This window comes from Perca fluviatilis, chromosome 17 (assembly GCF_010015445.1).
Source record: "Perca fluviatilis chromosome 17, GENO_Pfluv_1.0, whole genome shotgun sequence".
NCBI classification, from domain to species: Eukaryota; Metazoa; Chordata; class Actinopteri; order Perciformes; family Percidae; genus Perca; species Perca fluviatilis.
The window spans coordinates 9,330,670-9,346,403 of record NC_053128.1 but is presented as its reverse complement, the minus strand read 5'-3'; the positions used below and the strand labels follow the sequence as shown (position 1 = coordinate 9,346,403).

The window sequence follows — 15,734 nt, the reverse complement described above, 5'->3', positions numbered from 1 at the left end:
ATACAAATTCAATAGTTTCTCAGGTCAAGTTTATTTACTTGACTATGTCAAAGTTTAGTGATGTAGTGATGCCACTGCCTGCTAGTACAGCAATGTTGCAACTGACCACTACACAATATCATAAATTATTATATTACAAATTGAGATTTATAGATGAGATTGGAATGTAACTACTGTACATTTATAAAAAACACATACCAGATGCATTCAAGTGACCACCTGCATAATGTAGTAGTTAAAAAATAGTTAAAAAAAGGTCAATCCAGTTTTTGTGGCAGCAATTTCTGGTGTTGTATATATTGTGATAATATAGCTGGATCTAACGTTTATTACTGTAGGTACACCTAGCTAAAATGCAGTCTAATACAATGGTCCTATACCAATGAAATAAACTGCAATAACAGCGCCACAGCTACAGCCTCCAAAAGGACCATAAAGTTAAATCAACACCTCTCTCCAACAAAACTGAACACTAACTATCATGAAGGTAGTCTGCAGGCATAGGCAATGTGCTATCTAATACTACAAATTCAAACAACTATTTTCACATGAGGTGTGACTGTGTTCTCACCACAGGTCTTAAATAAGAAAATCTGATGTCTGTAAACCTCAGAGCACCCAAGGGACTAACAGAATAAGTCATTTCCTGCCTGCAGACACCAGTGAACAGAAATGGAGGGATTCAGCTCATTGAACGGATATTAATGAGTGCTTCCGGTGATTTAGGGCTGTGAAGACCAGGTGATGGATTGGAGACACCTTCGCCGTGAACTGAAGCATTTGGCGGCTCCATTGTAAAGCAATTGGACCGTTACAATAGAGTCACTTTGGGCGCAAATCTGTCTTAGGGACCCCAGGTGGACCAGCAAAAGAAGAATAAAAATGCTGCCTTAAGATGGACGTAATGATGAGATATTTGACAAAAAAAGGATGGTAAACAGGAGAGACATACTCCTGAACTGGTTTAGGGCTATAACTAACAATTATTTTCATAGTCGATTAATCGGTTGATTATTTTCTCGATTGATCGATTGGTGGTTTGGTCTATAAAATGTCAGAAAATGGTGAAAAATGTCGACCGGTGTTGACCAGCCCAACATGACGTCCTCAAATGTCTTGTTTTGTCCACAACTCAAAGATATTCAGTTTACTGTCACAGAGGAGTGAAGAAACTAGAAAATATTGACATTTAAGAATTGTTATACTTTTTTTCCATGAAAAAATGACTCAAACCAAGTCCAAGTCAAAATATCAAAATAGTTGCCAATTAATTTAATAGTTGCCAACTAATCGGTTAAATCGATTAATCTTTGCAGCTCTAGTTTAGTTAGGAAAAGCTCACAGGGTGAACTGTATGCGTGTTTGTATGTGCATATGTATGAGCTCGCATGAACACTGTATAAGGGACATATAAAGTGAGTGAAAGCAAAAACCTATAAACTATCATCTTCTGCCCGGACAACTGAAGGGGAGTGTGGGTTAGGGGTGGGCGATATGGACAAAAAATAGATATTTTTTCAGATTTTGACGATAACGATAATTAGACGATATCCTTTAAAAATGTGTTTTTAAAAGTCAGAGTTACTTAATCACTGATTATAATAATGGGCACCATGTTGAATGAAAACCGTTCTTATTTTTTATTTTCTTTAAAATGTAAGTATTCAAGTAAAAACAATTCAAAGACAAAATACTAATACTATACTAATACTAATTGAACTAGTATAGGAACATTGAACTCTGAGCACACATTCAGTTGTACACCTCTGCTGTAATGTAAATTGTGCAGCATACAAGCAAGATGAAATTACAACAATAAACAAAGGGCTCTGTTCTGTAACATATTGCACACAACCATGTCCTTATTGGAAGCAGTCCTGGAGCTGGGACAGGGCTGTGTCAGGTCAGGTTTTGATAGTCCTTCTACTTGGCTGTATAGTCCTTCTGACTGGGATGTATGCTGGGATCAGGAGTAGTTGGATGTGATCTGACTGATGTATGCTGGGATCAGGAATAGTTGGATGTGATCTGACTGGCCCAGGTGAGGGAGAGGAGCAGTTCTGTATCTTTCTTGATGTTAGAGTATACATGGTCTAGTGTGTTCTTCCCTCTAGTAGCACAATCTACATGCTGGAAAAAAGCTGGGGAGTACAGACTTTAAGGACACCTTGTTAAAGTCCCCTGTATCCCCTCCAGGTGATCGCGCTGCAGTTTGTTCACTATGGTTAGCAGTGAGCCAAACTTGTGCTAACGTTAGCATGGGGGCTATGTAGACAGCAGTGTGCGGTTTTCGTAGTAAATAAAATGGCCTGTATATTACCGACAGGGCTCCAGGTCAGGTGAGCCGTGCTGGGCAACGATCCTGCGGTCGGTAGTCCATTCATTGTGCACAAAAACGCAGTCCTCCGCTGCGCCTCTGTTATTTTCTCATCCTGCCGGTAGCTAGCTCAGCGTGCTAGCACCGACAACAACCTGGAGCGGCTGGTCTGGCTATGTCCTCCGAGATGTTATGAGCCGCCTGTAAGGCTCTTGTAACTGCTGTGTTGTATCATGGTCCTGTATTGATTAGTTCAGTGTGGTGGTACTTGTATAAATATACACCGACAGAAGAGCTAGTAGCCGCTGCACAATCGCGCGCCGCCATCTTTGTTGACATGAGTGAAAAGGGTTATAGGGCTAATATTTTGACCCAATGCCTGGGTTGTTTGGGTTTCTGGGTTATTTTTCAAAGAGTAACCCATGTTCTGGGTTATAGGGTTGGCTTTCTCTCTCTCTACAATGTATTTTTCAGTGAGTTGTCTTAACATCGGACCTGCTTATTTTCTCCTCTAAACGACACTTTGGTTCCTGGGGCAGGGAGGCGAGGTAAGCATTTTCATTTTACTGGTAGTTTGTTGCAGAAAATGTGCTTTTTTAAACCGTGCTTCTAGAATAAACTCTCTTATGTTCCATTAGCTAACTTAACTAGCTAGATAGCTAGCTTGCTTGTGAAGAGTAACTGATACGATACAGCATGTCAATTGCTAGCTAGCTACCTAGCTAGGTTAATGCTACGACAAATGTTAGCACACTAAAACGTAGCTAGCTAACATTGATTTAGCTAGCTCGGTTTAAGGAGATGTTTATGAATAAAACGTTACTAACGATAGCTAATCCACCGACCATTAGAAATGTACGGACATTATTAATGGATATTTTCTTGCTGAAAAGTGAATATGCACAAAAAGGAGGAAAATTTGTATTCAGCTATCATGTAGCCTATTTTGAAGGCTCACGTTTCCATGTTGGATGTATTTTTAATTGTTTGTGTAACGTTACTAAATATTATGTATTAAAGTGATGGTTCGGAGTAATTTACCCTAGGGTCCTTTGCACCATGACCTCGAGCCAAACACCCCCAAAAGCTTTTTCACTGAGTTATAACACTGGGAGTTAGCGAATTAGCCGCCAGTATTAGCGGGCCGATGGACTACACGGTTGTATCTCTTAAATGACCCCACTAATAATGCCCGAAATGATACCAAAGGTCTACACTAGTATATATAGGTTATGCTCTCATAAAACGATGGATTGGAAAGTTTGTAAGTACACCAGAAGTTTATGAACACTTGCCTGCTCTCTTCAGCTCTCTGTTGCTGTTGCTGCTGCTACCTGCAGTTAGACGAGTGCTTAGGGCCGTCTATAAATTACTACACCGAAAAGAGATACAACAAAAATATGTATTAATTTAATGATTAAATAAGGTAATGTCTCCAAACTTACCTCAATTATTACTTGTCTCCTGCTAGTTATATTACAGCACTTACTTTAAAAAATAAGTTAAATTAAAAAATATTTTTGTTGCATCTCTTTTCGGTGTTGTAATTTGTAGATGTCCCTAAGCACTCGTCTCACAGCAGCAACAACAACAGCAGAGAGCAGAAGCCAGCAGGCAAGTGTTATTTACATAAACTTCTGGTGTACTTACAAACTTTCCAATCCATCGTTTTATGAGTGCATAACCTATATATACTAGTGTAGACCTTTGGTATCATTTCGGGCATTATTAGTGGGGTCATTTAAGAGATACAAACGTGGGTCCATTAGCCCCGCGCTAAGCTATTCAGCGGCTAACGCTACTCTACGCTAACTCGCCCAATGTTAGACCCAGGTGAAAAAAGCTTCTGGGGGGGTGTTTGGCTCAAGGTCATGGTGCAAAGGACCCTAGGGTGAATTACTCCGAACCATCACTTTAAGTACTTTATGTAGTTCCTTTTAAATAAAAAAATGCAAAAATGTAATGCTGACAAATCGCTGGTTCCCGCCTGGGGCTGTGGTATACCTCTGATTTATACACAACTCCCTGGAAGTTATTGCTGTAAATTTATTTTTAAGGATGAATATACAAAACAAATTTGTAGAGTAGATTACACTCGTTTTTAAAAAGGAGGGAATTTTGGACAGCCAAGAAAAAAAATCTATTATTTTTTTAGGTATAACCTTTTACATAAATCAGGCTTTGAATGATATATTAACTAATCCCTAATGTATAAACCTTAAGAATATAGAGAGGAAGGAAACTGGAAAGTTTGGTGTAATGTTATGTAAGTTCCATACATTACAGGTGAATAGTGTAATACATTTTAACAACATGAGACTTCTTCCTTTTTACCGACATTAAGACAATTATTTTCCTGTATCATAATTTTTCTGAAATGTTTCTGTTTAAATGCAAACAAGGCTTTATCTACTGCTAACTTTTGGGCAAATAGACAGGGTAAAATAAGCATGTAATTGTGTATCTGTTTTTTTGTAATACTCTGAAAGAAGACATGCTATGGAAGAAAAATAGCCCTCAGCCTCCTCAGCTGCACACCCCTCAGCCTTAGCAGCATCAGCCTCCTCCTCAACACACACAGGAGCAGCTAGACCCTATTTGGGAGCAGCCTCCATTCACGCTGCTGGACCAGCAGGAAATGGAGCAAGAGTCAGGAACAAACTAGAGGTCGACCGATAGTGGATTTTACCGATACCGATAGCTAGGTTGGGCCCCATTTGCCGACAACCGATTAATCGACCGATAGTATTTAGAATTGATACTGGATAAAACAGTTGACAAAACACATACATTTTTTTCAAAAAAAGTCCAGACCCTTTTGCCAATAATCAAAATAATAATAATGTCATATTTATTGATATTACACCCACAGCAATGCTACACAAGCATGTGTGTTGTCTAAAACAGTTCTCCTACATATTTGGAGTCATCCAGTGCAAAAATAAACATAATGAGCATGATAATTCATATAAAAAGGACAAACTATTTACATTTTTTCAAAAAAGGCCCAAATGTATGCCAAATCTCAAAACAGTGACGCCATTCTTCTCTGTAGAACGGGCCTTTTTTGAAGAACTGTAAATAGTTTGTCCTTTATATGATTTATAATGCTCATTCACTGGAAGCTGGATATATCATTTGTTGCGTGTAAATATAAATGTGGATAACGTTAGTGATAGTGACATGCTTGCTACAGTCGCATTTCTAGAGATGAATCGGCGAAAACACGTTTTATTTCAATGAGTCACGGCTTTGTTCTGACGCTGCTGGGCGCTCCCTCTCTTCACTCACTCTCTCTCTCTCTCCACCATATAACGCTACCTAGCTTTTGGGCAGTTGTTGATGCTCCTCCGCTGAGGATATTAAAATGAATGCGCTGTCGATTCTACACATCTCAATTCTCCGGCGGCAGCCACTAGACGGATCGTGGACGATTTGGGTCGGACTTGCGTTAATTTTTGTCAGTGTTTAACCGCTTGAGGTAAGTTAGCCTACTACTAATGTTTAGCGTCATCTCAGCCTCGAAAGCAAACAAACATACTGTTGTGCTGTTCTTTCTCTACTAATGCAGCATCTATTCAACAAATTAATAACTTTATAATGATATGACAAATTGTACTGTATACATACCTTATTGCTGTCAATGCTTTAAACGCGCATCTGATGTCAGCCTTCTCCGCACAGCATGTGCTCTCTGTGCAGCGCACAGTAACATGTGTCGTAAATAAACAACACGAGGCATCAGTGATGGTTTTTATTTTGCCTCTAGAGGCCGCTATTGTAATGCATGATGCCAGCAGACCCTTCTCAGCTCTCGTGTACTGTGTAATGAATGACAGCGCGCGCTTCTCAGCCGCTCCAGCAACGGACGCAACTAGGAAAAACTATCGGTATGGATTTTTGCCGATAACGATAGTTCCACCAATCAACTATCGGTGCCGATTTATCGGCAAAACCGATGAATCGGTCGACCTCTAGAACAAACCTGAAAAACCTCTTCCGGGGCAGTGGACGTAGCCCTGGAATAAGGAACCTGAAATTCCCTCCTTCAATTGGTAAGAAAGAAAAGTAGTACAAATATATGTGTGTTCTACCTCAATGTTAAAGTGCCCATATTATGAAAAAATCACTTTTTCTGGGATTTGGGGTGTTCTTTTGTGTCTCTGGTGCTTCCACACACATACAAACTTTGAAAAAAATCCATCCATGCTGTTTTGAGTGAGATACGGTTTCTGAATGTGTCCTGCTTTCAGTCTCCTAGTGAGCTGTTCAAAATCGGCTCGGACTGTGACGTCACAGTCCGAAATGAGCTGGCTAACCACAACCGTTAGCTCGTTAGCATGCTAACCGCTAGCATGCTACGTCGTTCTCAATAGCAAAGCACTGCAACAACACACACAAGTTCACCATAATCTACAAAAGAACTACTTACATGTGCACCCTCATTTAGAAGTCTCCCAGCTAATCCTGCCTTGTAACTAACCAAAGTTGGAGAAATAGGCTTTCTTTTACTGTCTCTAGAGTTAGCTAGCTGACATGATCTACATCTGAACAACTGAGCATGTGCGAGTGCAATCAAAGATAGTACAGAAGAAGAAGATGAAAAGAGGTCTCACTCTGTAGCTAAAACAGAAACCAGGTGAAAAGAGGATCTGCAGCAGTGAGAGAGAGCTGTGCAGTACAACAAAAACATGGTGTTTTTTGAAAATTAAACCATGTAAACCTATTCTGGTACAACCTTAAAATACAGTTATGAACCTGAAAATGAGCATAATATGGGCGCTTTAAATGTTACTCAGATCATTTAAAATGTGTGTTCACAGAAGACCTCCAGGACTACCAGCGGTACCATGAGGGCAGCTGCCCCACTTCCAAGCAGCTGGAAAATGCACAGTCCAATGTGTCGAGGGTTAGGTCTTTTATATTTTACCTGGTAAAGGGACAGACCGTATTGTTCAGTTGGCTATTTTTAAGGAACATTGATGGCATCCAAAAGTAAGTGCGACTTTCCATGTGAATTATTGTGAAGTGGTTATGACACACACCTGATGTGAACAGTGACTAACTCAAAGCCTATGTTTCTGCAGATACACAGCCCACCTCCAGTCCGTAGGCAAGACCATCACAACGGCACATTTCTACCTGAGGAACATACAGCAGTTCCTCAAATACTTTCGGGAAACCCTGCCTGCCCAGTCTCACCTGACTGCGATGGGAGTGGTGAGCGTGTTGCACCCCGTCACAAAGTGCATCACAGACACAACCAGGAATGTTGTCCTGCACCAGCTGGCAGTGAAAAGCCACAAGAAGGCCAGGATAATATCCTGCGAGGACCTGAAGCGGTGTCAGGAGGGGGCCACACTGAGGATCCCAGAGCTGCTGGGCAGTGTGCATCCCTCTTTCCAAAATAGTGAAAATAGTCCATCTCCAACGGAAGCCTGCCGTGCATAGTGATGTGTCCTTGTTTGTGTAGGTTTCTTCCCCTTTGTGTGCTGAAATACTTTTTCTTCTCTCCTTTCAGACGCCCTGGAGGAGACCCACACACCGTCGCTGCGGTACCGTTTTTACGGCTACTTTGCGGCTTTCACAGCCTCCATTAAGGTCATTGCCCGGGGGTACTCTGCAACCTCCGGGTTTGCGAGGTCAAAGAGGCCGCAGAGGCGCACAGGCCTGGCAATGAGGGTTTTGTGATCTCTGTAAGTATAAAAATCTCTGTCCTGTTGTCACTGCTTGTGAGTCTGTTGTTTTTGTTAGGGTTTCCTCTGAAAGAGTCCGTCCGTTTTCTGTGTATTGCAGATCAGGGAACACAAGACTAACAAGTCCTTTGGGGTGGCCCAAATGTTCTTAGAGACTGACGAGTTTCGATGGCTGGAGAGGTGGCTGCAGCTGCGGGTGGCCAGCAAGCCACCGAACCAGCTGGTCTTCTTCACGGCTGGGAAGGGCCCATGCTAAAACTTCTTGCACCACCTGCAGGTAGCGTGGGCGGAGATCCGCCTTAAAGGGTCCCCCAACTTCACTGACCTGAGGACTGCTGTGTCTGCTCATGTAAGTTCTCTTCTGTTCATGCTGGATTTCATTCAAACTCTGCTGGCTTAACTAACCGTAGCAATCTTTTCTCTTCTACTGTTTTAAGGTCAAGAACAACCTTCTGTCGGGCAGCAGAAGATGGTGGCCACCTTTTATGTGCCACAACATGGCCACCGCTGACTGCTTCTACGCCCTCAGCCTGAACGTGGTCCAGTCAAAGAGGATGAGGGAGCATTTCCGCTAGACCTTCACCCACACCGTGCCATCACCGGAGTCACCAGAAGCCTCCTCCTCCTCCACCACCAGGAAGAGGTCCTGCAAGCCTGAGTCCTCCTCCACTTCCAAGACAAAACCCCTGCCCCCTACCAGGAGTCAGGGACCTCAGGACATGGAGGAGAGGGAGTTTATGGCGAGGCTGCAAAATGTAAGTAAAACTCTATGATATGTACTTTAAAGACTCAGTCCATTTATGTCCGTTACACCAGACCTCACTCTGTGTTTTGTGTTTGTGTTTCCTCAACAGACACCAGAGAAGGCCCGAGAAGTCTCGTGAACACACCAGTGTGCTTCAACCTAACTTGTGTGGCGGGAAACGTCTTCAGGCACACGGGAATCACCGGAAAATAAGTTTTGTTTTTAATACCTTGCTTTTGTATGAGCTGGATTATACAGTACATCTACCAAACATATGATGAATAAAAAAAAACATGGATATTCCATTACTATGGGTTCTTACCAACATTTCAGGACCATTTATGACGGGTCGGGATATTGCCATCCTTGTGTAACCCAGACTAAAAGGTACACAGGCACAGATTCACAAGGGAGTGGAGGGGGGCATTTTATAGCATTTTGATAGTGATATTAATCAAATATGCACAAATTCTATGGTTTCTATGGGAGAAAAACAAACATGTACATTAGCCATGCCCTACAGGAAATGGGATTTTGTATGTTGATACATTTTGAAACCACTGCACCACTTCATGATGTATGTTCTAATGTCTAAGTTTTACATAAATTAAATAATTTGCACATATATCTATGTGTATGTTGTCAGTCATTGTACATTTAGGTTGAAATTGAGTGATGCTTGACATTGAAATTATATCAAAATATGTCAATACATTTTGACGTAATTTTGACGTCAATGTTTGATGTCATATTGATGTTAAATTGACATCAAATGCCCACTGGGAAGTGTGTGTGTTTTTTATATAGATTTTAATTTAATGCAATACAAATGTAAAAGTGCTTAAAGTGTGTAATATAATGTAAAACTATGTTTTATTTTCTGAAATAAGGCATAATGGCATAGTAACCCAAGTTAGGTTATTTTTGACCCAACTCCTGGGTTAAAAAGGGACCAACTAATTTCTGGGTTATTTCAACCCAGAAAATTGGGTTGTTCTTTTGACCCATAAGTTGGGTTATTTTAACCTAACATTTGGGTCAGGTATTTAACCCAGAAGTTGGGTTATATTAGCTACACTGTTGGGTTATTTTAACCCAAGATTTGGGTCAAATATTTAACCCAGGAGTTGTGTCAAAAAGAATAACCCAATTTTCTGGGTTGAAATAACCCAGAAATGAGTTGTTCCCTTTTTAACCCAGGAGTTGGATTCAGGAGTTCAGGAGTTTTTAGTGTGTAGGACTTCAAAATATATTGTTTTTTTATCGCCATCACAATATCACATGCCGCAATAAACACATCGCGAAAGGCTGCGATATATATCGCAAAAGACACTTAAGAGATTGTTTGTGTTACATAAAAGAAAACCGTAGAAAACTGCACTTTAAAATGCAACTACCATTCTTTTTTTTTTTTTTTTTTAATGGTGCCTCTTATATTCAATTCAATGTTCAATTTGGTCAATAAAAGAATGTTGGAAATAATTTACTTTCATTCAACAAGCATTGATTTTTAGTTTTTTTAGCAGAATACTGAAAGCAACAGAACTGAATACACTTTAAAGAGGCGCTACGCAGTTTAGGCCATTTCTTCGCTGTTTTCTCGCTTTTTCCTACAGTTTCAGAATAGATATTTGGCAGCTCCGATGTTTACTTGTGTCCGACTCCTCTATCGGTCAGTCTTCCGTTTCCTCTCTCTCTGTTCCTCCGACAATGCTTTCCTAGCTTTTGGCTTCTTTTTTGCCGGCTCAGCCATGACGATAGTGTGAAAAACTCATCACTACCTTGTTAGCCGGTTCCTGAATGGGCGTATGCGTGCAGTGCTGTGAAGCAATTAGTTACATTGCAATACCTGATATCACACGATACTTCCTGGTGCTGAGGCCGGCGGCTCGCAGGCCGAAAGTTCAAAGGGCCTTTAATATCGGTTTATGAATCCCAATAAATATCGTTATCGCGATATCAGAGATGTTCATAAGTCATTTTTTGGAAGTCCAAGTCGAGTCTCAAGTCTTTGAGCTCGAATCCAAGTCAAGTCTCAAGTCTCTTGCCATCTGATCTGTCCCTAACACTGTATTGTTAAAGCGTATGAATTCAAAGCATGTCCTGTAGCTACCATCCATACAGTACAGTATCAAAATCTGTTGTAGGATAACTTTATGGGGTCTACTGCAATGCAATCTGAAGAAACACATGAAGAACTCTGTTTCAATTTCATAAGTGTATTTTTCAACATTTTGGTATCTGCACAATAGAATACATGTTTGTCTGTGTTACTAACAGGCTGTAAAGCCCAACCTCATCATGTATTATATTTTTCAGTGTTCAAAGTTTGAGGGAAAAATCTGTATTGAAAGTGAATACACCAACCCTGGTGCAAACATGTGAGAACTGATACTTTCCGTATTGCTATTTAACAACAACAACAACAACAACAACAACCACCTGGTGAAATATGAACCTAAGTCTGTCACATCATATGGATACAAGTCATACAACTATAAATATACAATGTGCCTGTTCCCAGCATTAGCACAACACTTTGCAATGGTTAGCTTGTTACCTGTGACGATACTAAATGTAACGTTTCTTTCACATTAGCAAGTGACTGACCTATCTGGGTGCATTTTGAGATGCCTGATGAAGTTCGACGTTGTTGGTCAGGCATCATTTATCTTGGTGCCACACACCTTGCACATAGCTGTTTGCTTAATGCCACTGTTTACCAAGTTAATGAAAGCAAAACTAACGACAAAAGGTACAACTCCGGGAGGACTCCATCTGCAATGCCTTTTTTGATATGAGAGTGTGTGCACATAAGGCATAGCGGATGCGTTACGTTGCACATTATGGCAAAGGGCAGGGGACATGCATCTCGTCATACGATACGTTTCCCCAACGTATATACGCCAATAAAAGAAATGTGAATTTTCCAAGTCGGGAACACATTTTTCCGATTATTCCAACACCACAGCAATGCAGCAAAAACGCTCACAATGTTAACGAAAGTGAAAAATGATCTACGTATCCACCCTGTGATTTACATCCGCTCCAAAATGTAAAGGGTTCTTCCTCGGCCCATGCTACACCCTTCCACAAAGTTTCATAACACTCTGGCCAGCACCTTTTCTGTAATTCTTCTGACAGACAAACAAACCAATGGACAAACCAAACCAAAATCATAACCTCCTTGGCGGAAGTAAAAATGCTGCACATGACATCATCTCCTGCCCTGACTGACTACATATAAATTACAATAAGAACCGCTCTCAGCGTGTTTCCATCATCTCCCACTCAGTCTTCACATCAGCCCTCCAACGCCAGTAAACATTTCAATAATCAGTACAGCATGCCAAAACACAAAGCCTGTCAGAATTGGCATCAGCCCACTTAATTAAAGCAATTTCCAAATATTTCACATGATGATTACATAAAGGAATACAACTAAGGTGCTCGCTAATGTTTTGTTGGAAGGGCTGGACAATACAGTGTAAAATCAATAATTAGTTTAAATAATATTTTTTTATGTCCAATGCAATGTCCAACTCTAATGTTAAATGATCAATCAGTTGATGCTCCTTGCTTCCCGTCCCTCCATTTTCTCTCCCCCTCTGCCAACTCCTCATACTGCAGCCAGGGCATCTAACCAGCACTCTCAGCAATCTCTTCTGCCCTCCAGATAAAAGCTTGAGACTTTCACTGGCAAGTAGTTGCCACCTGAACAAAACATTGTTCTATTCTTTTCTGAGAGAAAAAAAAATGTGCTCTCAAATGTAGAGAGGCTGATGTGGGGAAAAGAAGTTGGGAAAGAAAACGCTTTCAGTCTCAGTTTTGGTTAAATCTGTAGGTCAGGAAGAATTAACACTGTGCAAACATTTATTCACTGTGGGCTGGATAAATGTTTGGATAATGGAGGAAAAGCCTCCAGCTGAGCTGTGTGAATATCTTAGTTCTGAAACATATTTTAAACTGCAGGAAAACACAACAGAAAAAATGAAGCACTGTTTAGGGTAAAGTCAAACGTAGAGATTTTTTTCTTCTTTTAAAAAAGGTCATATATTGAAACTTTCAGTGTGAGAGACAAATGGGAGTTAGAACTAAACGTGATCATTAAGGGGAGAATGGGATGAACGGTCATAAAAAGGTATCAGCAGTAACCTATGAAAATGAGATTTTCAGACTCCATTTGTAATTTCAACGTTTCGTAAACTTGTATCTCCACTATCTCAATAAAGTAAAACAAATTAAAATAAAAAGCATGTTGAGGTACTAAATAAATACTGTGAAAGTATCAAAACGTTCAATTCACAGAAATGCACACATCCCGTATTCAGAAACTGTGCCTTTAAACGAGTCGTCAGGACTTCCGTACGGTTGCGATGTCACAGCTATACTATATTTAGTGCCCTTACAGTTATTCTGCGGCTGCAATGAGGGTGCAGAGACTCCAAGAGCGCATATGCGGAAGGCGATAATTTTTTTTCCCCACTATGGCCACGCCAAGACCCGCCCTTCAATAGCTACTATTGGCCAGGCGTCCATGCTTACACAAGGTAACTTAACCGGATTTGTTCAGGTCCTATCCCCTGACCAGTCGGCTATCCTAACCTTAACCACTCGAGGTCAAATGCCTAACCCTAACCAATCGACCATAGTGGGATTCGTAATTTTGCATGTGGAAGACCTGGCCGGAAACACTAACCAATCAGAGCAGACTGAGCTTTTTCATGAGGAGGGCTTAAAGAGACGTGCTAAAATACAGGTACATTCAGAGAGACAGGATGAGATAAATAAAGTTTTTTGAACATTAAGGCATGTAAACATGTTCTAGTAGAAACCCAAACTACAAGTACGAACCTGAAAATGAGCATAATATGGGTTTGTTAAAACCTTTGGCCAACATGAGGACAGTAAGCTGATTAGATGGAAAAGGAAAATGGCCAGCATCTCACACCAAAAGGAGAGATCTGCCCGGTTAATAGAAACTTTCTTCTGTCCCTGAGGCAGAGTTCATGCTGCCAAAAATGTAAGAAGAATGAGCACTGGCCCTCCAAACTTCAGCCTCGATTCGTTTCATACACACACAGCCACTCAGTCGCAACTGGAAGCCAGCCAGTACAAGCCGGTGGCCATGTAACTGTTGGCCAGTAGAGCAGAGAGGTGCTAAGTGACTTGCACAAGGGCACTGCAAGGGTAGTTTTTCAAGTACAGTAGCAGCCTTTTACTTTAGTTTAATCAGAATTTCCCATCTGGTCCAACAGTTCAATCTGCTCTTCTCCAGGCTGCTGTAGCCCAAGTTCTACCAAATCAGCACTTTCCACAAGTGAGATCCAAAGCAGTGGTTAGCTGGAAGGAAATTTGGGGATTTGAAGAGGGAGTGTTTTTTTTTAATAATTAAAATAAACTTATTTTGTGTGAAGCATCTTTTTTAACTTTTCAAAACAGATGCTTCACATTGCAAGTGAAATGTTGCACCAATGTAAACATCATGATAAAGCAGTCACTAGCTTTAGCCACATGAAGAACACTGGAGCCTCAGCTGTGCACTGGAGAGCTCCAAACACTGACTAAGAGGCGTAAAATGTAATCATCAACACTTGTCGGTGGAAATTTGTTGACTGTCAGTTAAAAAAAAAAAAAAACAGGAAGGAATTAGCACTGACAACAAAACTAACTATGCATCTGTAGCCTGGCCACTGGGAAAACCGTAGTAACAGTCTTTATGCCAGTTTAGATGGCATTTATATTCTAAAAAATAATACATTATGAAAACAATTCATGCTGAATAATTAATATGGGAACTAATTACCTGATGAAACAAATGAATCGCAGAATTTTTTTTAAATTATACTGCCAAATTCCCTTGACTAATTCACAAGAAAAAATTCAATATATTGCATTATCGGCTTTTTTTTTTTTACTGTAGAAATGAGACTTTTTTCGGGGCGCCTGGGTAGGTCACCTGGTTGAGCGTGTGCCCCCATGTACATATGCTCAGTCCCTGCAGCATCGGCCGCAGGTTCGATTCCAACCTGCGGCCCTTTGCTGCATGTAATTCCCCCTCTAATCTAATCTAAAAACCTTAAAAATCTTAAACCCTGTGTGGCTTAAGCAACAAGTGCTCAGACTAAAACTAATAAAGGTTACTTATTTAACCCCACAAATCTTTTCAATATGAAAGATTTGAGAGCCAGCCAAAGGACTGTTTCTGCAGCAAATTACAGTACAATAACACTTCAATTAAATGTAGTCGCTTACAAGACAGTGGTGACATTGTCTAACGACTGCATTCTCCTTGCCCCTCAGAAGGTGAACCTTTCATTCAAATCAGATCATAGCAAGTGCACCATGATTTGTATTCACATCAATTATTTGCATGAGTGCACAAATTCACCATTAAATGAGCCGCCTCTTGGGATATAAAATGCCAGCAGAAACCCAAGAGAAGTGGTTATGTAAACCAATGGGCTTTCTCTTAATAAGCAATGCTTTCCTTCATATTCAGTGACAAATTACAGCTACTTTTTCTATATTTTTAGTTTTGCCACTTGATCGGTCAAGTGTTTTGCTCAAAGGCATGTTAGCAGTAGTTATTTAGGGCTGGAAATAAGAATAGGAGAGAAATAATTCACTTTTGCTGTGATTTCACCAGCATGACATTTGTGCGTTTTACTGTGGAGTTGTCTAAACTGCAGGGCACCTTACCTTTAGGCAACAATCAGTTGCATGTTTAGAAGAGAGATGCAGTGCAATTTCTTTGGTGACTAGGTAGATTAATCTGCTACTCCATTTTGTTAGACTAGTACAGTGCCCATATAAAATGTGCCCGTTTGGAACGGGCTGATTGCTTGGCCTGTGGTATTGCTGCTTCAAAACCAAATTGTACCCCAAAATGACTTACAGAAGGATCCCAAATCACTTCATATGCAACTCCACTGTATAGCCTACTACTGATTTACCTGACAGAGAACGTTGCAGA

At 40.7% G+C, this 15,734-nt stretch overlaps 1 protein-coding gene and 1 long non-coding RNA gene across 5 annotated transcripts in view; one reads left to right on the top strand and one right to left on the bottom strand.

The window, feature by feature from the left end:
• whrna (whirlin a) overlaps positions 1-15,734 on the bottom strand; it is a 238,382-nt gene that overhangs the window by 205,924 nt on the left and 16,724 nt on the right. The gene's annotated exons all lie outside the window — the stretch shown is intronic.
• On the top strand, positions 7,986-8,637 carry LOC120545476. Its single transcript, XR_005636702.1, has 3 exons — positions 7,986-8,013; positions 8,114-8,362; positions 8,451-8,637. It is a non-coding gene; the product is annotated as an uncharacterized LOC120545476 (long non-coding RNA).